This window comes from Carcharhinus amblyrhynchos, chromosome 13 (genome assembly GCF_965287045.1).
Source record: "Carcharhinus amblyrhynchos chromosome 13, sCarAmb.v2.hapA, whole genome shotgun sequence".
In the NCBI taxonomy this organism is placed as follows: Eukaryota; Metazoa; Chordata; class Chondrichthyes; order Carcharhiniformes; family Carcharhinidae; genus Carcharhinus; species Carcharhinus amblyrhynchos.
Window position 1 is genome coordinate 59,311,578 of NC_137336.1, and position 26,437 is coordinate 59,338,014.

The following is a 26,437-nucleotide window of genomic DNA, read 5'->3' on the forward strand; positions in this document are numbered from 1 at the left end:
TTACACTATTCAGTCAGGTTTATTAGTACAACTTTTCAATTTCCCACGAGGATAACAGTAATTTAATCTACTTTGGTTGCAAGGAAGTTAAATCAAGGTACTCCCTAAATGATGAGAAACTAGGAATTGTAGGGGAGCAAAGAGGTTGTGGAATCCATGTTCACTAAATCCTTGTGAACAGTTACAAAAACTGATCAAAAAGGCTAATGGAGTGTTAGCCTCTCTCTCACAGGGCCTTGAAAAGGAGAGAGTTGGGAGTTATGTTTGAATTGTTTGAGGCATGGACAGACCAGGTCTGGAGTAGTACATTCAGTTTTGAGCACTGTATCTCAGCTAGGGTAGAAATTTGAAGGCAGCGCACAATAGATTCAGAAGAATGATAACTGCAACGAGGGTTAAATTATGAGCACAAATTTCATAAACTTTGCTTTTATTCCATTGAGTATCAAAGGGATAATCTGATTGAAGTGCTTGAAATGTTAAAAGGGTTTGATCAGGTAGATAGAGAGGAACAATATCTCTGATGTGGAAAGCGGGAGTATAGGGGGGTGTACAGTATCAAGAATATGGTGACATAATCTAAAAGCCATTTAAGAGAGTAAGAGGCACTTTTTCATACCAAGGGTCATAGAAATTTGTAATTCACTGTCCCATTGGGTTTAAACGCTCAGACAATTGAAGCTTTTAAGATCGAGATTGATATAGATTTTTGCTCGGTAAAGATACATAGGGACATAAACCTAAGACAAGTAAATGGAGTTGAGGTACAGTGCAGCGATAATCTAATTGAATAGTGGAATGGGCTCAGGGGGATGGAGGTCCTACTTCTATTCCTTTGATTTTTGTGATTGTTTTGTGTGAAAGTTCCAACTGAGTACCACTGAATGCAGAACGATGGCTGATTTTTCTGTTTTGGATTTACTAGCGATCGCACCAATTTATTTCATGTACACAATAGGATAGAAAGTGAGTTCTTGCATCACATATCACTAATACAGCTATTGAGTTCACTAAAATGCACCTAAGTGTTGGGAGCAGATTTCCATCAGTTTATCAGTCATTTGAACACTTCAATAGCATCTCATTTTAATACCACACCCCAAGTAAACTGCCTATTCTGTTCAGTTCCACCATACAAAATAGGTTGAAATACTCACACGTATGTTGATATTTATCTCTGTTGTAATTTTTACAATCTCTCAGATCCAAAGAATTAGAAATAAGAATTGTGCCAGTGTTTCTACTTAAGCTTGCAGAGACAGGCACAAAGGGATTGGTGTTAATTGGTTGATAGCAGAGGCTGACAGGGCTGTACGTGTCAAGTCCTTACTTCCACTGCTCCAGAAGAGGGAAATTCTCATTCACATTTAGAGATAGTGATCCTGTTTTTATACAGCTCAATGATAACCTTAAAAGAGCACTATTACCAATCTGGTTGTGGCCAACTGAGTACAAAGACAGATAGTCTGCCAGTTCACACTATGCTTTTTAAGTTGAGCTAAAACATTTTGAAGATCAATTTTACAGCAAATGGCAGTAAAGCATGACATTTATCGAATACGAGCAAGAAATACTGGTATCAAAGGAAAACGAGAACAAAGAGAGAGAGGAAAGAGTGGAGAAATGATGGAAGAGTCAAGGAATGCCAACAGGTCACAGCCTGCAAGACGCAGAGCTATAACAATCCAGGGGTCCTTATCTTTAGTATGAGGTGAGTTGGGGGAATAAATGGCAGACTGAATTTTACCCATCAGCTTGCTTTCGCTTATAAGTTTTACGTTCAAAGTGTAGGCAAGACTCCTTCTTTTGTATTACACCAATACCAAAAATGCAGGGCAGCACAGTGGTTAGCACTGCTGCCCCACAGTGCCAGGGAGCCAGGTCAAATCCGGTCTCAGGTAACTGTGTGGACTTTGCACAATTTCCCTGTGTTTGGGGAATTTCCATGGGTTTCCTCTGGCTAATCCTGTTTCCTCTCACAGTCCAAAAATGTGCAGGTTAAGTGGATTGGCCATGTTAAATTGCCCCTTAGTGTTATGGGGATTAACAAGGTAAATATGTGGGGTTACAGGAATAGGGCCTGGATGGGATTGTGGTCAGTGCAGGCTCAATGGGCCAAATGGCCTCCTTCTGCACTACAGAGATTGTATGATTCTAACCATGGAACTCTTTATTCTATTGTAACCAGTGCACATGTGGGGCAAATAAGCAAGTCAAATACCCAGATGCTCTAAGCCTCAGGTGATTGCCCAGTAGAATAGGAGCAAACATAAACTTAACTGCATTATCACAGTGATTCCAGGGATGAGGAGTAGCAGTGATGAAGATAGATTGGAGAAGTTAGGACTGTTTTCCTCAGAGAAAAGAAGGCTGAGAGGAGGTTTGATAGAGGTATTCAAAATCCTGAGCAGCCTAGGCAAAGTAGACAAGGATAAACTGTCCCTTCTCTTGAAAAGATTAAGAATGAGAGGGGATATGTTTAGAGGAAATTGCAAAAGAAACGAAAGTAATATGAGGAAAAGGAATTCATGCAGCGAATGGTTAATGTTTGGACTGCACTGCCTGAGATTGTGGAATTCAATTTAAACACTCAAAAAGGGTGTTAGACTGTGCAAGGTTATGGAGAGAATGAGAGAAACTGGCACTAAGTAAATTGTTTATTTGGAGACACAGTGCAAACATGATGGGCTGAATAGCTTCAGCACTGTAAAAATCTATGACATTCTACAAAAAGTGGTGTAGTTCGTGCAGTGCACAAATTAAATCATGCAGCACAGAAGGACATTATTAAACTCACCTTGTCTCTACCAGCTGCTCAAAAGAGCCACTAAGTTAGTCCCAAACCTCTGCTCTTTCCTCATTGCCTCTGCAGCTTCCTCTTTCAAGAAATCAACAAATTGCCTTTTGAAGGTTACTATTGTGTGGCAGAGCCTCCAGCAGCAGGTAGCAAAGTTGGGGGATAGCACCAAGCAAAACAGATGGTCAGCCCCGGTGGGCCACTCCCTGTAGGGAGCAGTGCCTTTGAAAGCCTGAGGACCAGAGTCAGATGCCATGAGGTTAGGAAGAAAGTAGCAAGGACTAATCCAGGGCTTGTGAGTGGCAGGAGCCTAAGGCAGATTGTAGCCATGCAGGGTGGCTAACAAACCAAGAAGGGAAGTGGGAACCTTATCAGAACTGACTGGCAAGCACCCTTGAGTCTGAGAAACCTCATCACAGCAAGAGAGCAGGAGAACAGGACAGTGATTTGGCCAATTGTTCTAGAATTTTCAGTGTCTGATTGAATGAAAGGAATGATTGGAGCCTCACAAATGAATATTCCGAAGTTCTCAGGAAGAATCATATTGAACTTGAAATGTTGGGTGGGGATTCTTTGATCCCATCCATGGCCATTGCTGCAAGTGAGATCGGAGAATTTGGCATTCCAGCCAAAACTCTGTTCACTTTGAGTGACACCAAAGAATCCCAGCCACGGACGAGGACAGAGATCCTTGGTGGTAATCTCTGCTCTTCTCTCCACAGTTTCTGCCAGATCTGCTAAGTTTGCTTTACTTCTTTGGTTTAAGGCACAGGACATTAGAGAAAAGGTGAAAAAAGTGTGCCAATAAATTAAGAAGACTCTAATTTATATGGAAACCACACAGAGGTTGTTCAGGAGCTAAGCGGTAGAACAAGCCGATTGCATTGAGGAGCCAAGGCCCTGAATAGGACAGAGATCTGGAGCACAGGCAGTGAATATTCTCTGTAAATAATTTGTTTTTTGGAGTTATGCTTTCCCACGAGGATTGATGTCACTTTGATGCCAGTAGAATAAAGAAATCTTGCTTTATAACCCTCATGCAGTGTGTGTGCTTAAATCACATGTTCTGTTTAATTTGCTTCCATCACTTATCAGGTAAATGCCCCATTGGGGTACGGACTGGGCCATAAAATGCAGCAAGCTGTTTAAAAGCCATTGACTTTGGCGGGATCAGAAGGTTCTGATCAGTGGGAGGAGGCATAAAATTCCATCTCATGTTTCCCCATTTCCCCTCAGGTTCAATTGCTAATTTTAAATGTGTATGCTCTGCTCACTGACTCTTTTGCCAGCTTAAACTGTTTCATCTCATTTACTTTGTTAAAGCACTCCATAATGGCCAGAATTCTCCAACCTTGCCTGTGGCTGGGATTCTTTGTTCCACTGCTGTGAATGGAGGTTTGGCTGAGCTCCGAATTCTCCATTCTTGCTGACAGTGGTGGCGGGGTGAACAACGTTGGAGAATTCTGGCCAATATATTTTTAATATCTCTATTGAATCACCCCTTAACGTTTTCTGCTCGAAGGAAAATAACTCCAGCTTCAGTGATATATCCACAATTAATAAAGTTAATGATGCCATTTTAAATTAGCATTAATTGATTTGATTTGATTTATTATTGTCACAAGTATTAGTGTGCAGTGAAAAGTATTGTTTCTTGCATGCTATATAGAAAAAGCATACCGTTTATAAAGAAGGAAAATAGAGAGTGCAGAACACGGCATAACTAAAGATCAAATTAGTACAAGGTAGGTCCATTCAAAAGTCTGATGGCAACAGGGAAGAAGCTGTTCTTGAGACTTGTGGTCTTTTAGTTCATAATAAAGTTTATTTTAATCTCCAACTCTCAAAGCAGCAGGATATTTTGTCTCTCATACATCCCCTGCAAAACTTCAACACACATGCAATATTGATTAATACAGAAAAGAACAGAGTTAATGTTTTGATTTGGATATGACCCTTCCTTGGAATTCTTTGGAGTATTGATTTGTGAGGCTCCAACTGTTGCTTTCATTCAATCAGACACTAGAAACTTTGGCCAAATAATCACCATCTACACATCTTGTGCCAGTTTGCCTGTGGATGCGATGTCACTGAATCATGCTGCAGTAATCAGGGAAAAATGTCAAATCTTAGTGTTGCTCACGAAAGAAAGGATTTCACGCGAAAAGCTGACTATTTGGCAACATTCTTACAAACACAACATTCCCAGTGGCAGAATTTGGCAAGGAGTTTGGAACAAAGCTCTTCTTTGACTTGAGGCACATGATCTTGGAGAAAAGATGAAAAGTGTGCCGATAAATTAAGAACACTTTGACTTAAATGGGGAAACCTCAGGGATTATTGAAATGTTCTTTGTTCCTGCAGTGCAATGGCAAGAAAGATGAAATGATACACAAAGAAGCAAATCGTTAATAGTGATCCTAAAATAAATGATGGATATTAAATTTCAACAAAATGATGCTGAAGTCCTTTGACACTTCATATGATGGGGAAACAAGGGAGGCGATATTATGCAACAAAGTGTTACTGACCTGGAGATCACTGCCTATGATACTGGTTGAAGCAGAGATGATCTATTACTTTAAAGGAAAGTTTATTGGAAACCTGAGGAAAATAAACATGGAGGCTTATGGGGATAGAGCAGGGGCATGGGGCAAATTGGACTGATCTACAGAGAGCTGGCACAGACTGGATGAGGCAAATGCCTCCTTCTGTGCTGGAATGACTCCAACGATCTTAAATCATGATTTGTGTTTTCTCAAGCTTGTGAAAATAAGTTTTTGCTGTGTTCATTTTGAATAGGCGTTAAATCACAAACATTCACTGGCACACATGGCGGATGCACGGCATAACGAGAAAACAGTGATTAGTTACAATAAAACCATCAACAGTGCCAACTTGGACCTACTTGCAATGCAGGAGGATGTTGGAGACCTCTTATTAAAAGAAACGTCCTTGTGTTTTTTTTCTATTCGGTAGACAGGCTTTGGCACTCATGAAATTATATGATCATCCTAATGAAAATTTCCTTGATCCCCATAATGAGTGAACATCCAAGGTGAACTGGAGAAACAGAAATTATTGGTCAATACCTCAGTAAAGATATTCAAAATGAACTGATGACCCAAATGACTGATGTTGAACAGATTCATCTTGCAAAGTGTTTTTGTGCGTTCATGAAAGGCACACCAGACATTTGTTATATTGTCCATTTATCTTGTTCATTGTGCATTATCAGTTGGCATAGATCATTTTACTGGCAGCTGAGGTTACTCCTGGTGCAGCCTGATGCAATAACTTTCTGAGTCACCTCGAGCTCTCAAATATGCTCAAAGCATTGGTATTTCATGTAATTTACGTAGAGACTGCAGCAGAGGCACGGAGACATCATGCTTGCATGAGATACCTCTTTGGGGCCCTTCCGAACATTTTGTGTTGCATGGTATGTGTTATGTATATTGGAGCATAGCCCCTTTAAGTGGTCAAGTGACCTGGGATATGGGGTGAGCTGATTGGAAATGAGAGGGGAATCAATATTTGGAGTGTGGAGCGAGTAGATTGAATGAAAGATCTATGTTCCTTGATGCCTGGCTGTGATGCCTCAGCACTAAGAGATTTAACAGTATGATCTTTTATTTCAAATTAACTGCACAAGCAAATTACCTCAGAGCCCTAATTAGGGATGAAAGGCCTTAAAAATGAAATTCCCACAGTACTTAAAATTCAGTATTTAGAGAAAACGGAATTGTATCAACATACAATTGTGCACAGATCAGATAGACATTGAAGAAATATATTCAGTAAATGGAAGCCAAAGGAAACCAATGTTCTTTCAGTTTGATCAATCAGATGATGCAATGAAAAGTCCCAAGGTGAGATTTTCATTATAGTAGACACAACCTTAACCAAATTAAACTAAAGATTCGCTCATCTGCACATTGCCTACAGCTTATTTGTCTTTTTTTCAGCATCAGAGGGACGGAGAAGGTCATTCAAATGAGCATCTTAATTGAAAGTTGACAAATGTAGCCCCAGGAATGAGTGACATTGAATCCCAAAGATAGATGGTACTGTCGGAAGGATGCAGACGGACATGTAAGGGACCACACAATCTATTATAAGACTCTTTATGCCTAAATGCAGCAAAGCAATAGAAAGCAGGAGACTTAAAATGAACTCTGTTGAAAATTATCCTCTCCCCCAATCACAATACTGTAGCTGGAATTCTCTGGTCACACTTGCCTCACGTTTAGATCATAACAATAACAACTTGATTTTTTTTATTCATTCATGGGATGTGGGCATCGCTGGCTGGTCCAGCATTTGTTGCCCATTTCTAATTGCACTCGAACTGAGTGGATTGCTAGGCCATTCCAGAGAGTATCTCAGAATCAACCACATTGCTGTGGGTCGAAAGTCAGGTAAGGATGACAGATTTCCTTCCCTAAAGGACATTAGTGAACCAGATGGGTTTTTACAACAACTGACAATGTTTTCATGGTCATCATTACACTTTTAATTTCAGATCTTTACTTAATTTGAATTTCAACAGCTGTAGTGGTGGGATTTGAACGCAGATCCACAGGATTACTTGTCCAATGACAATACCATTGAATATGTCATCTGTAGGTACCTTTCAATGTTTGTCAACCAGAGATTTGCACTTTCTGCACAATATAGCGAATGGCCGAGGAATGAGCATGTAGGTTAAAGGGATTAAGTGAATGGGGCTGAAGGGATCAAGGGATATGGGAGGATGAGAGGACAGGATATTGAATTCGATGATCAGCTATGATCAAGATGAATGGAGGAGCAGGCTGAAACAGAAGCTCCTGCTTCATTTTTCTATGTTTTTAAGTAGCTCCTCAGTCATTATCTGATCGGAATCTCTATGGAGGTGGAGGGGGGAAGAGGGATGGGAGGAATAAGAAAATGGGACAACTAACACCAGACCAGTATTTATATTATTGCTCGGGATGTCAGGGGGTCCCTAACAGCTTGAAAGCTCGGTTAGTTATTCATACTGAACGAGAGTAACTATCACATCCCTCAGTAAGAGGTTGAATAAGTGCCTTCCAACGTAAGCTTTCCACTGCTGTCTCTACCACCTCTCTCTCTTCTCACCTAACTCTCTAAGGGGACCCACTGTTATGCACATATGTTTGCCAGACAACAGCAGAGAAACATCCTTTGATGATACAATCTCAAAAGAATCAGCTCATCTGAGAAATCAGATTCCAAAGTGCCCCCAGATTGTTCTCGTACGTGTGAAAGTACTGGGAGAGAGAAGAAAGAGGAATGAATTAGCACTGACAATGTCAAAATGTCCTTACTGAGCATAATTAAGGTGATTACATTTCACTCATTGTTGAATTCAAATGAATATGATTGACCCTTGTATGAGGTGTGCATAATTCTGTATGAGACAATTGAGAAGTCCCAGGGCAGGATTTTCCCAGTGAGCTTCTGAACCTTTCTGTCAGGCTGATAAGGGGATCCGAAGCCCGCAGTGTGTGAGGAACAAGTCACTCATTGTTGTTTTCCCTGGGGATGGGGGGGGGAGGAATTAAGGGCCAGAGGACAGGTCTTGTGGTCTAACTAAGGATTATGGGTGGCCTCTCAAAGCAACAGGAGCTGTGGGAGGCTTTCCAATTTGAAAGAAGGATCTTTGAGATAATTGAGAGACAGGGCAGTACAAAATACAGCAACCTCTCTCCAATTTTTTAAATGTCTAAAATAAAAAAACAGCCTTTCATAATCCCCACAGGTTAATCGTGGTTGCTGCTGAAACCAGGCATTAAGAGAGGGCATCTAACCCTCTTGGGAGTGCTGGCCTTTAAGTAGGTCAGTTGGTTACCTGCCACTTACAGGCGCCACCTTTTATCCTGCCTCCGGTAAGGTGATCCCTGAGTAGGATGAAGTCAGGGAAGCGGAGGCTGGTGCTGAGAAACTCCCCAACTTTCCATCTCTGTCCCCAACCGGGTCCAAAAATCCAGCTGCCAGTCCTTCCATGCCTGATGGTCAGGGTGCAGATATGGTGGCACAGTGGTTAGCATTGCTGCCTCATAACACCAGAGACCTGGGTTTGATTCCAGCCTTGGGTAACTGTACATTCTCCACATGTACATGTGGGTTTCCTCCGGGTGCTCCGGTTTTCTCCAGTTAGGTGGATTGGTGGATTATGGCAGAGGATGGGCCTGGGTAAGATGCTCTTTCAGAGAGTCGGTACAAACCAAATGGACAAAAGGGTCTCTTTTTGCAGTGTGGGGATTCTATATGCTCCTAGCCCAATAGCTTCTTCCTGTAGTGAAGTCAGACAATCTGTAGTGACCCATCTCTGATCTTCTGTCTCTGCCTTGTGCTGTACGTTCAATTCTTCAGGCAGTGGGAATTGACCTGAGTGTGAGTCCATGAACTATCCAGCAGATGGATCACATTGCACGAGGAGTGAGTGGCAGGATTGGGTAGATAAGCAAGAAGATGAGAAAGTGCAGAAAAAGTGAACAGATATTGCTCTTCAAACTTACAGGACTCTGAGGAGTATTGTGACAAATTACCCTCGAATAGATTGAAGACAGGGAGAGTACACCGTGTGTTACAATCTGTAACTGGACTCACTTTTTATGATAAGGTTTGAGTATTAAGGTGTTTTCTGGATCCAGGTACAAGAAATAGTATTCATACTGTTGACTCCCTCTGCCACCACTAACCATACTTTCTGGTAATATCTGCAGGTGTCTACACTTCTGCTGGAAAACAGAACAGGACATATAGGAGCTAAATTATGCCTTTTGCTCCATTGAGCCTATACCACCATTCAATAAGATCATGGCTGGTCTGATTGTGATTTTAATTCTATTTTCCTCCATAACCCTTAACTCTCTTGCTGATCAAAAATATATCTAACTCAGTTAAACTTCACCTCATTGGCATACTTTTGTAATTATTAATTAACATAAGTAGTAAATTTTAAAAAAAAATTCATAGGTGTGGACTTCATTGGCTAGATTAGTATTTATTGCCCAATCCTAATTGCCCTTGAGAATGTGATGGTGAACTGCTTTCTGGAATTACTACAGTCTATGTGAGGTAGGTACGCCCACAATGCTGTTCAGGAGAGAGTTCCAGGATTTTGACCCAGCGACAGTGAAGGAAGGTGATATATTTCCAAGTCAAGTTGGTGAATGACTTTGAGGGGAACCTCCAGTTGCTGTGTTCACATGTCTCTGCTGCCCTTACGCTTCCAAATGGTAGAGGTCGTGGGTTTGGAAGGTTCTATCTCAGGAACCTTGCATCTTGTAGATGGTGCGTACTGTTGCTACTGTGCATCAGTGGTGGATGTAGTGAATGTTTGTAGATGGGGTGCTAATCAAGCCGGCTTTATTTTCCTGTTGATCTTCTTGAAAGTTTTTGAAGCTAAACTCATCCAGGCAAGTGGAGAGTATTCCATCACACTCCTGACTTGTGCCTTTTGGATGGTGAACAGGCTTTGGGAGTCAGGAGGTGAGTTACTCACTGCAGGATTGCTAACGTCTAATATCAGTCTTAAATGACTTAGCCTCCGTTACTCTTTGTGGATACAATTCCAAAGATTTACAGCCATCTGAGAGAAGACATTCCTCCTAACCTCAATCTTAAATGAGACACCTCTTACTTTTGAACTGTGCCCACCAGTTCTAGATTCATCCATGGGGGGGCAATATTCTCTCAGCATCTACCCTTTCAAACAGTCTCATAATCATTTATGTTTCAATAAGATCACTTCATTCTTCTAAGATTAATAGTCTGGATCACAATATAACTCATTTATGTTTGCCAGAAGCTACATATATTCAGATGCAGTGATCTGCCTTCTGCAGGCAAAAGAAACATGTTCCAGGTGTTGCATCTGTTTTGAATGAAAGAGAAGTGTGGGGGACAACAGTTCCCTGGTGCATTCCCCATGACTTGACAAATCAGAGTGAACCTCCTTATCAATTGGCATCCTTTTCTCATGCAGGAATTGTTGCTCCCTTTGAAATGTGGCATTCATCATCTGTCCTGATGAATGTAAGATGAAACGTTTTGACAGTATGTCTCTTTCATTTCACCAATACTCAAGTTCTATATTACCAAGCAACCATCCTTACCCTTCTTAGTTAATCACAGTGATGCATCCTTCTCATTGAATTTGATTTGATGCCATCCCCCACACTGGATCTATTTTTGGCAGGGTGTCATGTAAAATACAGGGTGGAAAGCCCCTGCCTTCCCAGCAACCCCAACCCAGTCTGCCAAAATTGGCATCACAATTGTAATTTTTAAAAAAATGACTGGGTGGTAAGTTTGTTACCAAACTAATTGACCCATAATTCACACTGCCCATGCTGTAAAATAGTTGGTGTGGACAGGCAGAAGAGTGTGCACAGCCCATTTCTGAAGTAAATCTTTGGAAATTTGGGCAGGAAGGGGGTCATGGCATTTGGGGTGCCCTTTGCATATCAAGGCCACTCCCTACAAGATGTACCCACTTTGTTTCTCTCCGACTGGCCTCTAAAACCTCAGCCCCATCCCCCCCCTCCTCGGTTGCCCAATCCTTCCCCATCCTGACGTCTGGGGACTTAACTGGCTCTAGGACCCATCAAAGAACTTCATGGGACTGTTTGCAGTTCCAGTAGTGCCCAGTTAGGTAGACTTTATTTTCTTGTTGAGCTTCTTGAATGTTGTTCAAGCCAAACTCATCTAGGCATGTGCAGAACACTCCATCACACTTGGTCACTTTGCAACCATGTGAAAAATTAAAGTAAAAGTTTACTTATTAGTCACAAGTAAGGCTTACATTAACACTGCAATGAAGTTACTGTGAAATTCCCCCGGTCGCCACAGTCCAGTGCCTATTCAGGTCAATGCACCTCTGTGATGGTTATCATGTTATACTTACTTATTTATTTTTTGCGCTCACAATTCATTAATCTTGTTACAAATGCTGTGTTTCTTCAGGTAGTGAGCTTTTAATTTTGTCTTTTTATCACTTATTTTTATATTTGCTGATGGACCTTTAATTTTGTATACTCTGCAACTTCCTGTCATTCTTTGGTATCATTACCGCCATTACTACCTTACATTATTGCCTTGTTCTTTCTTTTTAATTTTCCCCTCACATGAAACCTCCCTTTCATTCCCCTGCCTCCCCTCCTGCCACTTTTTTAGTCTGAAGCCCTCTCTTGTTGTATGATTTGCCAGTATAATAGTCTCAGCATGGTTCAGGTGAAAGCCTGAGGTCAGTCTTTCCCCGTTCTGGCGCCAGTGCCCCATGGATTAAATCCCACACCAATCTTTGAGTCATACATTCAACTCTTTGATCTTATTCAGCCTCTGCCATTTGCTCATGGCTCAGGTAGTAGACCAGAAGTTTGTTACCTTTGTGATTCAGCTTATTAATTTGGCTTAGCAGAACCACATTCCTAGTCATACCTATGTTGTTGGTACCCACACGAACCACAACAACTGGATGCTTCCCCTCTCACTGCAAGTTCCTTTCCACTCCTGAGGGATTGTCCTTAACCCTGGTACCGGGCAGATAACACAGCCTACCTGACTCATGTTCCTGGCTGCAGAGAACAATATTGCTTCACACTGCCTCCTACCACCACTATGTTCAGCTTAACCATCCCCCTGAATTGCCCTGTCCACCATGGTGCTGTGGACAGTTTGCTCATTCTCCCTACAGACCCTGCTCTTATCCACACAAGCAGCAATAACATTGAACCTGTTGGACGAATGCAATGGGCTGCAGCTCCCTCATTGCTACCTCTGGATCCCCATAACTGTCTCACTTGTAGTCACATCCCTGCAGTGAATCATGTGCCAAGCATCGGGAAGTCAGCATGAAACACTTGTGGAGGGAGAACTGGCCCATTAACATATTCTGAATAGCACGTGCAGATCACTGGTAGTGTCGATGGGAACCACTATGACTTTCCTCTGGTGTGGGCACTTTGTTCCAGTCCAGGAGAATCATGACCTAAGATGCTTTTCCATCATGGTGGCTGGGTCCTGAACCCACATAACAGCCTGCTGGTCTTGGTCTGTTCTCACTCCCACTGCTCTGCCACCACTCTTTTTATGTTTCCCACTGGCCTTCTTGATCTGTTCTGCCTCTTGTTACTCCCAGCTCTCTTCCAAGGTCCCTGCTGGTCTCACTCTGCTTGCTGCTTCTTGATGCCAGCAGCAGTGAGACATCCTTAAAGCAGAGACTTTGAAAGCCCAGAGTCCATCTTTGATATTTGCCGTCCCTTTGCTGAACCTTCCAACGCCTCCAAGATTCTTCTCTGAACTGATAACCTCAACCGTCGAACTGAGATCCTGTCTCACGGGTGCTCACTCGCTATCTAATATTGGTGGTGTGAAACTTGGAAGGAAGATAATGATTAGGCAGCTATGTCGAAATCAGGCGCCCTGACAAAATCGTTCCTGGTTTGGTGTGGTCTCAGTTGGCCCCTCTCCACCGCTCGGAACCACCTTCTGAGTACTATCAAGCTGTCCCCCTTTACATCAAAAAATCCACATGGGCTGGATCTTCCTGTCCTGTATCAAGCCGGAATTAAGACAAGGTGCCAAGAAAAATGGCGCCAGTGGTTTGTGTGCTGGTTTGCTACCTTCATTCCTGGTTCTGATGATTTTCCAGATGAGTTGGGGGAGGGAGGGGGACTATCAGGAAAGTAAAGTCACTACCTCCTTAATAGGGCTGATTGAGGTAATTAAGTGCTCACCATCTTACCTCTTGGGATTGTCATAGGGTCAGGTAGCTGACAGAAACTCTCTGAAGCTGACCAGCTGCAGCCTCATGGGCAACAGTACTGAAAAAGTTTCATTTAATGTAAAAATGTGAACGTTTGGGCAAAGAAGTGCTGAGTACTCATAAAATTCTATTAGCCAACCTATCCCTAGCCTATTCAGGTCCCAGCTCTCCATTTTCCACTGCCATACTGGAGATTAAAACCCTTTCTATTTTTATAAGGCCTCACACACAGACATAGCCACGGTTACTGATTTAGGCCAGAATGTATCCCACTTCCTTGATGTCCTGCTTCCATCTCCATCGCCACCATAGGCACTAATTGGGAGGCAGAGCCTTTAGGGTCATTCAGACCCCGACTCTGTGAAAATCACTCTTTGCAGCACACTGGAGATGTGGGCGACACAGAATTGAACATGTCTCCTGATCACTGCACCCAACAGGAAAATCTGACCTCACGTTTTTTGAACGTTGCACTTCCCCAATTTTCTGGCAGATGTCACTGGTGTGTACTCTGGTGAAATAAGGCATTTACAGAATTGAAAAGCTGTTTTATTCTGCCAATTATATATAACAAAACAGAATAGTAAGCCCAGACTTCTCTCACAATGCTTCTTGCAACAACACAAAGCATGAAAGAACTGTAGAGCATCCCAGTTATAGAAAACCCATTATACTGGCTGTCTCCCAATTTCTGGATCAGCCTCCTCATTGAGCCTTTGTTCTCCCTGACCTTCAACATGTGCCTGTTTATTCTCCCTTAAACTCCTTGGAACAGGAAGATTTCCTTTTTATTCTTGACCTTCTTGCTTGACCAAGGGCTGGCGAGCAGAGTACAAATTAACCCTATTGTCACCCTCCCCATCTCAGACATTTTGTTCTTTGACAGGTAATTCCTCCCGTTTTCAGAATTAATTTTGTTACTTGGACCCAGTGGACCTGGAGAGCAGGCTCAATGTCTCCCTGCTCCACCCACCCCTCCCCCTCACCGCCCCCAGCCCCCCGCACTCCCCCCACTTCCCTTCCTCCCCACTGCCTTTCACACTTTCAGATTATTAAAGGTAATGGCATCGATGCTTGGCTTATTTTTGTTTTCTCTCCAACCCTAGCGGAAAGCTGGTATTTAGCCCTTTCTGATCTTGCTTAAACTTCAAAGAAAAACTTCAATGTCAATCATGTCGTTGTGGAAAAGTAGTTTCAAAATCCCAAAAGCACATCAGACTCAATTTGAAATAATCACGTAGTGTTGTTTATGTTTGATTGATCCCTCTTCCAAACCTGTAAACACAGCCTGCAACATTGAGTCAAGACATTCTGGGTACAAGAATTTGAAAATTATTCATTTTGTTTTTAATCTGCTTAATTGCAATGACTGGATTTACAGAAACAGTAACCAAATCAATGTCTGGCTTTGGAGTCAGTGAGAGAGGTCATTAATTTTAAGTTACCTCTGAGCCAGGGTGGAGCTGAGAGAAATCTCTTAGGACAGTCTGTAGAAGATGCAATGCTTTACCACAAGGAATGGTTGAAGCTGAAACCCTTGCATTTCAAAGGAAAATTCACTAAGATTATCAACAGAGGAAGCTATGGGGAGAGTGTAAAGGGTTAGGATGGGATATTCTGGTGCCTGTGGTCTCATCAAAAGCAGCACCCTCCCAGATTCCACAGGGGTGGGTCTGGTGAGTCAATGCAGACTATCGTAGACAGGAAGATCCCAGTGACAGCTGCCTCTGCCACCGTTAAACATGCCACAGGGGAAATCCTGGCCTTAGTTTCTGATTGCTCTGGCAAAGATCTGCTACATACACCCAAGGATATAATGGCCTCCATTATGCTGTTGCACTAAAACAGACAAAAAAAACCTTGATTTTCGACACAAGGAGTACAGAGAAGTTACAAACAATATACCAAATACAACAGTTTAAGCTGCACTAAATTTAAAGTGGAAGCGCCTCCATATGACATCATTTCACCCCTGTATTTCACTGTGCTGACTGGTTTCACCACTAAAGCACCTGAATACCTCTTACATTAATCATAGGAGTTAGAATGAATTATAAATAGGTTATGCTGTTTTGTCCCTTATTTATATTATTTTGAATAAAACAAAAATCAATAAGTTAAACACAAATGACAGACTCTCTTTATATGTGCCTTTGGTACTTAATTAAACAATGCCCGTCGCTGAAGTATCTATAATAATATCATCAACCAACCATTGAGTCTACTCTCAATCACCAGCAAAGTAACAAAATACGTAATAAAACCAGGAAGTGCTGGAAATAATTAAGAGGTCTGGCAGCATCTTTGGGGAGTAAAACGGAGGTAATGTTTCATATTGACTATAGCCTTCCTTCAGAACTTTAATAGAAAGTGTCATTGGTAGGGCCAAGAGGAACTTACTTTGCAATAACCTGCTCACTGATACTCGCTTTAAGTTGCCCCATGGTCACTCAGTTCCAGACCCATCTGCACCTTGATCCAAATGTGCACAAGAGGATGTATTAAAGTGATGAGGTAAGAGAGAAATTGAAGTCAATGAGAATTGGTGGAAAACCAGCCAATGGTTGAAGTCTTACCTACCACAAAGGAAGATGGTTGTTGCCGATGGTGGCCAATTCAACCCCAGGACTTTGCCTCAGGAACACCTCAGAGTAATGGCCTAGATCCATCCACCTTCAGCTGTGACCTTCTCTCCATCATGAGGTCAGAAATGGTGACGTTCACTCAAAATTTAACATCTCCCCTTGATATTCAACAGCATTACCATCACTGAATCCTCCATCATCAACAACTTGTCAGTGACCATTGAGCAGAATCTGAACTGGACCAACCATATAACCAGTGCAGCTGCAAGAGCAGGTCAGAAGCTGGGTACTTTATAGTGAGTAACTCAGCCCTGACTCCCCAAAGCCTGTTCCACCATTTATAAGGCACCATTCAGGATTGTGATGGAATACTCTCCACTATAACTGAAACACAACACTGTTGTAAAATCAGTCTGTTTTAACCCTTATACGGTGGACAAATAACTTTGAGTAGACATCTTATTAGTACAAACAATATTTATTTAAACCCACACAATCAATAATCACCCATCCGACCAACAATAAGTTATCTTACAGGAAATACTAGAATTCAAGTACAACACAAGACCTTGACTTAACTTTGCGTGACTGACAAGTACCCAAACAGATATTGGCCTTTCTCTCTGTGCTGGTCTTGGTAGTTGTCTGCGTAGTCTGGTCCTTTGGTCTGGTCTGGCACTCTGGCTCTGATCTTCTTTCTTTCCTTCCTTCTCAGGTGTGGTGGCTGTCCGTCGTTGTAGCTCGTTCATGGGGTCAGAGAGAGAGAGAGCGATTCCTGGTTGTGCAGCACCCTTTATACCCCGTTTGGTTTCACGCCCCTTTTTTGGGCATTGCCAATCAATCGATCAGGACTTGATCACCCTGATCGATAAGAGTCCAATCAGGTGCTACCACACCGATCTCTGGGTGTGTCGCCAGTGAAAAGTCTGACAACACCAGGCTTTAAGTCCAACCGATTTATTTGATAGTACACTCACTAGCTTTCGGGGTTTGTCCCTTCGTCAGGTGAATGGAGAGAACTCTCCATTCACCTGACGAAGGGACAAACCCCAAAAGCTTGTGAGTGTACTATCAAATAAATCAGTTGGGCTTAAACCTGGTGTTGTCAGAATTTTCACTGTGTTTACCCCAGTCCAACGCCGGCATATCCACATCATGTGACCCCAGTGGCCATGCCTGTAGGTGTTGTACGCACATAGGTCACATATCTTCTTCCTAAATAAGGATTCACGGTGCCCCTATGCCTGGCACACAACCCAGTGTGACCAGAAAGTCTCTTTCATCCTGGAGATGGCCCATATCCTGTGTATTCACTCATCAGGGTTGCAGCCTGTTTGTCTGTCTTTAAACTGCAGCCTGTCGGTTTAGTTTCTTGCCCAATTGTCCCAGAGTGCTTTACAAAACGTTATTTTAGATGGCCTGTTTGGCTACAACACCATTCAGAATAAAGCAGCTCACTTGATTAGCAGACAGTCCACCAATTTTAATATTCATCCTCTCTCTACCATTGGCACACAGTTCCAGCAGTACGTACAATCTACAAGCTGCAGTGCAGCAACTTGAGAAGACTCCTTCAACAGTGTCTTCCCATTTCAGAAGTAAAAGGGCAGCAGATGCAATCCTTGCAGTGCCCAAGGAGGCTGTTCAGTTCATTGAGTCTGCACCTACTCTTAAACAGAGCCTACCCCAACTCCCTCCTCACCTTATCCCCATAACACCATGCTTTTAACCTGCTAATCCCCCTAATCTACACATCTTGGGACATGAAGGGGCAATCCAGGAAGGCCAATCAACATAACCTGCACATCTTTGGAATGTGGGAGGAAACTGGAACACCCGGAGGAAACCCACGGAGACACAGAGAGAATGTGCAGTCTCAACACAGACAGTCATCCAAGCCTGGAATCGAACCCAGGCCCTCAGGCTCTGTGAGGCAGCGGTGTTAACCACTGTGTCATCATGCCACCCATCAGGACCCAACCACCCACAAGTTCCCCTCCCTCCTAACTTGGAACTATATCACTATTGTTTCACTGTCAGCATCCTGAAATTCTCTTCCTAACAGCATTGTGAATGTATCTACTCCACGTGGCCTGCAACTGTTCAACAAGGCCACTCATCGCCACATTCTCAAGGGCAATTAGGAATGGGTAATAAATGCTGGCCTTGCCAACAATTCTCACATCCCATGATGGAGAGGTATGTTGGCAGAAAACCACAAGAGTGAGAGGTGGTCCTCACTGATGAGATGAATTTGGACAGCTGAAAGGGGCAGTTGGGGAGTAACTGCAGAATAAACAATTTGAGGCCAGGACCAAGGGAGGAAGTAGTGTAGCCATCTGTGCAGATAGACTTAATTTTAGAAATGAAAAAATCCATAATCTCCTCACAGTTGGAATTGATTAGATTTAACAAGCTTCAAATGAGACTGCAAAATAGACAAAATATTTTTACCACAGTCATGAAATTCCAACCAAAGCTTTTATCAAGAGCTGTTAATACTATCTGAATTAACTTTTATTTTTAAATAAAGAGCTGGATAATTATTTTGAGTCTGCAAAGTATGCCTTCCAAGTATCCTTGATCTTCATTTTACAGAGATCAATAGAATTAAGCTAAAGTACTCCCTTGTGGCTTAGAGGTAAAGATTTGTCTCAGATTGACACAGGCCAGAGAAGTTTGATCCCCTGTCTGAGATGACTGATTTAAGCTGAGCTGTCACAAGAGCGCTACATTTGCCTTTAGTGACCATAGGCTGACAAAACAAAGCCCAAGTAAGATTTGTGCTCCTGACCACTATCCAAAAAAAAAATACAGCTGTAAGTTTGTTGTGTTGTTGTTGGATAAAGTTTTGGGCTTGGCTGGAGGCCATCCATGGTTTACAACCCACAAATGGATAAGAGTGACTTGGTGACATACTAGTACTCACAGATCCAAAATCTACCCAAACTTGCTTTCAAGGATGTATAGGAGAAAGAGGAGCATTCATGAAAATCAATGGTTGGTGTCCTGGATAAAAGGAAGTCCTGTACTTATCTAGTAACTTAGAGTGTCTCTCAGAAATTTCTCAAAACACTTAAAATAAAAATGGATTTTTGAAGAGCAATGACTATTACTGTGGAGTCACTTGTATGGACGAAGAGTGAATATAAGGGGAAGAGGAACACAATGTTTGAAACTTTGTAAAGAAGGAGTCAGTATTTGGATCCAGAGCAGCTTGAGAAGAGGAACATGCTAGTTGGATCTTGAAACTACGATAGACATGAAACTTAATTTATATCATGAAGTCTTTGACGTTGGGATTGGGGAAAAGGGAAAGATGGACTCTTACACTATCAAGATAAATTTTGAATGCAAATGTCCCCATCCGCCCATCGGATCAAACTAAACTTTAGAGAAATTCATTGTTTTAATATGGGAGATCGATACATTTTTCTAGCCTACGATAAAAGTACAGAGTTCCCTTAAGGTTTGCAGGGAACAGCAGGGGATGTTTAATTCCTATAAACATTCCAAAATATGGTCCTTATATAAATAAATTAGAATGATTCAGAAAAGAGAGAAAAAAACCTGGGCTTTATTATTCCGAGTGGAGAAAATTGCTAGCAGAATCTGTGTTATGGAGTTACTTACCTGTGTTTGACAACTCTGTGGTGTCAACCTCTCAGCATGGTCAATGCACTCATCTGTGTTCTGTTAAGTTTCTGGAAACAACTGTCTTAAAATATTCTGTTTTTCTTTAAACCCGTGCTCAAGTTTGGGGAAACAACCGAGGCAATTCCAAATTCTTTGAAGCCCAAAAGACAGAAAACGAAAAGAGAAAACATTAGCTCTGACCTTGCCCTGTTGCGCTGACCTTGCCAACCCATCTTCCCTCAGATGCTCTGTACCACATGCTGTTTCCTGGGGCCTGGAGTCAGCTAAAACAGCTGGGCTTGTGCTATCTGAGCAGCAGTATTTTCCTCAGCACATGGTAATCAGCATGTGCTTTGACAGAGCTCAAAAGTCAGTCAACTCAGAGAGAGAGAGAGAAAGAGTTTGGGATTTCTTAGTCTTGAGTGAATGTGACCAGTATTCTCTCTGATCGGTTTTACTTTAAACCATTACTTTATTCTTTTCTTCCTTGAAGGTGCTGAGTCATGCTGGGTGGCACCAATTGGGCATAAATACTTTTCCTAAATGGCCTTTCTACATGTCTCAGTTGAGACAATGGCCGGAATTTTACTGCCTGCCCTACAATCTGATTTGTGCTCCTGACCACTATCCAAAAAAGCCTCGTCCAAGCGTGGTCGTAAAATACAGGCCAGACTGTCAGCAGCTTACTGTAACATGGAGTCTGATGAGGGCGGCATGGGGGAGGATAGGAGGGGAGAGGGGCATGAATAGTGGTGTGCGTGTTGGGAGAAAGGGGCAGGTGTGAAAACCATTGGATCCTATGCGCACCTCATTCCCTCAACAAAAGCACCTTTGAGTAAAGGTTTAACGAGGAGCGGGATTTTCCAGTCACACTTGCCCCAAGCCCCACCTAAGGTCAATGGACCTTTATATGGTCCATTCCCACCTGCTACAATTCCAGTGATGGGCAGGACGAGAAAGTTCCATCTTGGGTTTCAATCAGAAACTTTGGCTGACTTTCCCCAGTCCAAGGTAACCGTGCCAAATATAGCATAGCTACTATTCAGCTGAACTAACTGTTTTTTTAAAATATAAAATGTCCTTTATTTTCTTGCTTTTCTTTGCCACATGCATCTTACAGTTAACAGAAAGGCAGAAGACCCCAACCAATAGCAATCAGAACTAGCTGCTGGAAATGATGTGGGAGCAGCTGTGGATTTAGTTCCCTGCTGATTCCTGCCTCCTTGTGACAAATATTATTAAAACAGCGTAGTAAGCCTATACTTTCGCTTATTAATTCATAGGATGCGAGGTCAGCATTTATTGCCCTTCCCTAATTGCCCTTCAAAAGCTGCTGGTGAGCTTTTTTCCTGGAACCACTGTGTTGCCCACAGCGTTATTCGACAGGGAGTTCGAGGACTTTGACCCAGCAAAGGTAAAGCAACAGTAATAAATGTCCAAGTCAGGATAATTTTTGACTTGGAAAGAAATTTGGAGCTGGTGGTGCCCTCGTTTGCCCGCTGCCCTTACCCTTCCAGGCAGTAGAGGTTGGGAGTTTGCTGCCAAAGGATTTGTGGCAGAACAATATCTAGGTGGTGCTCATGGCAGCCAAGGTCTATTGCTGGAAGATGGGGTACCAATGTGGGAGTTGCTTTGTTCTGGAAGGTGCTAGCTTCTTGAGTGTTAGTGGAGCTGCACTCATCTACATAAGGGGAGAGTAGGAGAGTAGTCAGATTCCTGACTTATGCTTTGTAGATCGCAGGAAGGCTTTGGAGATCCAGGAGGTGTGTTATGTGCCACAGAAGGCTCTGACCTGCTCTTGTAGCCGCAGTGTTTATGTTTGATTTGATTTGATTTATTATTGTCACATGTGTTAACATACAATGAAAAGTATTGCTTCTTGCGCGCTGTACAGATAAAGCATACTGTTCATAAAGAAGGAAATGAGAGAGTGCAGAATGTAGTGTTATGGTCATAACTAGGGTGTAGAGAAAGATCAACTTAATGCAAGGTAAGTCCACTCAAAAGTCTGACAGCACCAGGAAGTAGCTGTTCTGAGGGGAGATCTTATAGATACATATAAGACAATGAAAGGGCTAGACAGGGTAGAAGCAGTGACATTACTTCCACTTAGAATGGAAATAAGAACTAGAAGGCACAGCCTCAAAATACGGGGGAGTCAATTTAGAACAGAGTTGAGGAGAAACTTCTTCTCCCAGAGGATAGTGAATCTTTGGAATTCTCTGCCCATTGAAGTATTGGAGGCTACCTCGTTAAAAGTGTTTAAGTCACAGATAGATAGATTTTTGACCAATAAATGAATTAAGGGTTATGGGGAGCAGGCGGGTAAGTGGAACTGAACAACTGTCAGATCAGCCATGGTCTTACTGAATGGCGGGGCAGGCTTGAGGGGCTAGATAGCCTACTCCTGCTCCTATTTCTTATGTTCTTATGTTGAGTTGCTTGGTGCGTGACCTCAGAATTTTATATCTTTGTATGTGGCTAATAAAGTTAGGTTTTTGGTCAATGGTAACCCCCAGGATGTTAATAGTCAGGGATCCAGCATGTAATGCCATTACATAACTTGGGAGAGGAAATAATGGTTGCCTGGCGCTTATATTACACAGATGTCACTAGCTGCTAATCAGTTCAAGCCTGAATGTTGCCCAGGTCCACATTCTGATGCAGTTAAGATGAGGAGTAATGGTATGTGGAAATCCAAACCCCAACATTATATGGCACTGTTCAAAACTGAGCTGGTTCCTATCAATATAAAAATAGACACAGATAAACTAGTCAGTTCAGCTGATCACAGTATCTGGCTAGATTTTAGCTGTGAAGTTCTTCGTCACGCAGCCTCTTTAAAGTCAGTCAAGAATGTTTCATTTGTGATCAATTGATTGACTTTTTCAAACAACATGTTCCAAAAATCCAATTGAATTGATTAGAAACCAATACAAGTGTGGAATTTTACCCTTATTGCAATACAAACATTATCTGTAGCACCAGTCGCTGTTACTGCTAATGTCAAACTCCAGTCCAATATATTTTATTCGGTAGTTATATGCCTTATAATGAAGGAACATGTTCTCCAAGTCAATTAACTTCTTTCTCTGCAATTGACTGGAGTATCAGTCATATTTCTTCTAAGTCTTGGTAGAAGAAGGGCATGCTCCTTATTTCAATTTGCTAATTGAAGACAAGGAATCCAAGGAGATGGGTGATGTTTGTTGACCTGGGCTGGGTAACTGACTTCACGAGAGAAGGCCAACCTGAAGGCAAGAGGTTTCACATGGGAAAAATATATAGTGACTTGTGCAGGATAAATTAAGCTGGTAAATATTTCTAGTCCTGTTGGAGATTCTTTGGCGCAAATCTGTAATTTTCAGTGAAACTTTGGGATTATTTTTTCTTGTCCTTGCAAAATAATGCATCCGAATGTTGCGAACACCTTTACAATGCTTCAAAACACTTCAATCTTCACATTTCAGAATAAACTTTGCAAACCACTGGCTTCCATTTTAACAATTAAGTCGGGAAAGATCTGACTTGGGTGTGAATTTACAGCCTCGCTCGTCCTGAAACTGTAAAATCCCATTCAAGATCAACATACCTTTCCATGTTCTGCCTCTCATCCACTCCAATTCCTGTGGTGGGCAGGATGGTTAAATTCCAGTCTTTTCAATAAAGGCAGAACAAATCCGTAATTGCTCTCAGAAGATTCCTCATAGGTTGATGCCAGGTTACCGCATTTTACTCATCAATAGGGAAGATTTACTTAAGAATCAGGAAAAAAACATCTCTGATAGATCTCACCCCCACCCTTTCTATACTGAGGCTTTTCTCCTTTTCACCATATCCCTTGAATTGTCCCTTGAATCCGTTATATTGTCAATTTCTCTTCCCTTCTTTGGTAATTGGTAACTTAGAACATAGAACATAGAACATTACAGCGCAGAACAGGCCCTTCGGCCCACGATGTTGCACCGACCAGTTACAAAAACAATGACCCACTAGCCTATACCAATCCCTTTTCGTCCATAAACCTATCCAGAGATCTCTTAAACGCCCCCAAACTAGACGCATTTACAACTGCAGCAGGCAGGGCATTCCAATCCCTCACCACCCGCTGGATAAAGAACCTACCCCTGACATCCGTCCTGTAGCTACCCCCCCTTAATTTAAAGCCATGCCCCCTCGTGCTAGCTTTCTCCATCCGAGGAAAAAGGCTATCACTATCCACCCTATCGAAACCTCTAATCATCTTATATGTTTCAATAAGATCCCCTCTTAGCCGCCTTCTTTCCAATGAAAACAACCCTAAATCCCTCAGTCTCTCCTCATAGGACCTCCCCACCATACCAGGCAACATCCTAGTAAACCTCCTCTGCACCCTCTCCAATGCCTCCACATCCTTCTTGTAATGCGGGGACCAGAACTGCACACAGTACTCCAAGTGCAGCCGCACTAGAGTAGTGTACAGTTGCAACATGACACTGCGACTCCTAAATTCAATCCCCCTACCAATAAACGCCAAGACACCGTACGCCTTCTTAACAACCTTATCTACTTGATTCCCAACTTTCAGGGATCTATGTACACATATACACTTGTCACCCCTTCGACAAATAGTTCTACCTGCGTTCTCTCACTCTCAACTCTCAATTTTTATTTGTGTCTGTTAGTATTTGTTCCCTTCACTGTGATGAAAAATTTGGGTCAACTTTATCAATTTCCCTCATAGCCTTGAAAATGTGGATTTGGTCACTTTGACATTGAATCTTTTCTGAAGAAAATGAGCCAAAGTTATTCCCTTGCTTAGGTGAGAAATTCATGAGGAAATTTCTTCTTATTTCAAGGGGAAGGTGAGAGAGGTATATGGTGCAGTCAGATTCAAATCTTGGGCTGTGATTGCAGTTTCTTGAGCAGATCATTCTTTACTTTGCCCTGTTGTGTTACAGGCCCTCTATGATTTACCTTTGTCCTCAGAGTCAGAGGGAGGCTAATTATCCTACCATAGGCAGTTGACACTGAGAAAAACTGTGCACTTATATGGTAGAACATAGAAAGAACATAGAAAAACTACAGCACAAACAGGCCCTTCGGCCCACAAGTTGCACCAATGATATCCCTACCTACTAGGCTTACCTTTAACCCTCAATTCTATTAAGTCCCATGTACTCATCTTAAAAGACCCTATCAAATTTGCCTCCACCACCACCGACGGCAGCCAATTCCACTCACCCACCACCCTCTGAGTAAAAAACTTACCCCTGATATCTCCTCTGTACCTACTCCCCAGCACCTTAAACCTGTGTCCTCTCATAGCAACCATTTCAGCCCTGGGAAAAAGCCTCTGAGAATCCACCCGATCTATACCTTTCAACATCTGATACACTTTTATCAGGTCACCTCTCATCCTTCATCTCTCTGAGGAGAAAGGACCGAGCTCCCTCAACCTATCCTCATAAAGCATGCCACCCAATCCAGGCAACATCCTCATAAATCTCCTCTGCACCCTTTCAATAGCTTCCACACCCCTCCTGTAATGAGGCGACCAGAACTGAGCACAGTACTGCAAGACGGGTCTGACCAGGGTCTTATAAAGCTGCAGCATTATCTCCCAACTCCTAAACTCAATCCCTCGATTGATGAAGGCCAGTACACCATACGCCTTCTTAACCACATCCTGTATCTGCGAGGCTGATTTAAAAGTCCTATGGACCCGGACCCCAAGGTCCTTCTGATCCTCTACACTGCTAAGAGTCTTACCCTTGATATTATACTATTATATGGTGTCTTATTACAATCTCAAAAGATTGGAAAACACTTGATATCCAATGTGCCACTGTTATACAGGCGGTTGGTCTAGATAGGCAATGTGATCAGCGCAGGCTTGGTGGGCCAAAGGGCCTGTTCCTGTGCTGTACTGATCTTTGTTCTAAACAGGCAAATGGAGCAGCTGAAATGGCACAGTAAGATCCCAGAAACAGCAAGCAATTCTAATCTATATTAGGTAATATTCATCAATGGAGAAATATTGGGCAGGAGCCTAGTACAATTCCATACAGTTGCTCAAATGTGGGCTTAGGTTCTTTAGCAACAATTTGCACTGATGGAGGGGCAAGGTTTATGCCATCTCACCCAAAGGTCAACGCCTTGTGACAGTGTGATGCTCCCACCACATCTGGGAGCGTAGTCGACTCGGCGATCTGCTTCTTGGCTGAGCAGTTTGATCTGTACAGACACGGATCCCAAAGTTGGCAGAGCAGCTGATTTGCTGGCATGGCCATGGCTGTGAGAAATCAAAACCAAATTTGTGTTTGGGAGTTCATTTGAATGCTGCTGACGATCTGCAGATGCAGGTCAAGCAGCCATTTTTAAAAAAATTCATTTTATGGGATGTGAGTGTCACTGGCTAGGCCAGCATTTATTGCCCATTCCTAGTTCCACTTCAGAAGATGGTGGTGAGCTGCCTTCTTGAACTGCTGCAGTTCCTGAAGTGTCAGTAAACCCACAATGCTGTTAGAGGGGGAGTTCCAGGATTTTGACCAGGCAACAGTGAAGGAACGGTGTTATATTTCAAAGTCAGGATGTTGAGTGACTTGGCGGTTTCCTAATCAATCACAGAGGGCGGATGTTCCAGTGATCCATCTCTGA